Raw genomic sequence first — 942 nt, 5'->3', positions numbered from 1 at the left:
TCTTTAATTTTCTCCTTTTTCTAGTGAATTGCTCAGGCAGGACTTTTTGGCTTCTGTCCAATTGGGTGTCCTTAAATTCGAGGTGAAGTCCCTGAGGTGCTACGAGGTGTCTTTTAACCAAATTGAGGAGAGAAACTTCTGGGTTTTTATCCTTTTTAAGGACAACTTGTTTACTCCATCAGCAGGGGACACATTGCTACTCCACAGGGCCGGGGCTCTGCTCCTGAGCTCAGCAGCTCCCGTGTGAGAACTGCTCAGCAAGGCACTCAAGGGCACAGATCTAGGTCAGGCCAACGTGCTGGAGCTGTGCAGCTACACAAGAGGCCTCAGAGCAGAGCACAGAGTTCAAATCCAGTTCAAACACAGAAAAAAAAGAAGAATCAGATTTTCTAAGCTGTCTCTCATATGCACTGAACAAATGTCATCTCATCAAGACAGGCTCGTGTTCAGGGCTTGACAATGGCACATTTTCTCAGCTGTTTCAGAAATGCAGTAGAAAATTTGTGTGGCAAGAGCAGCTTGATGGCAGCAGTGGGAGCAAAGCCCCACTCATCTCTTTCTTCAGACCATGCTGCATCTGTGTGCCCCAAACTCACCTCTCCATGGAGAAAAGAGGTTTACTTGGGGGAAAAATATGTGGGGCTGCTCTCAGACCACTTGTGTTAACTCCAACTCAAGCAGTGAATCCCCCCCAAATCCACGTTTCTAAGAAAAAATTACCCTGAAGGGCAACTCAAGTGAGCAGGGAGCTGTGTCATGGGCAGGATCTGGGGATAAAAGGGTGAGAAATGCCTCTGCTGGAGCACAAACCCCACAGGTTTAAATGTATGGGAGTGTCAGGTTTGGACAATGCCCAGGTTCCCACAGGTCCTGAGTGCTGGGACACTACAGAAACCCCAGAAGGATTTGGGGTCAGGCCACAGAAACCAACACAGCCAGTGG

Source organism: Lonchura striata, chromosome 21, assembly GCF_050655825.1.
Source record: "Lonchura striata isolate lonStrDom1 chromosome 21, ASM5065582v1, whole genome shotgun sequence".
NCBI lineage: Eukaryota > Metazoa > Chordata > Aves > Passeriformes > Estrildidae > Lonchura > Lonchura striata.
Note: the sequence above shows the minus strand (reverse complement) of the source record.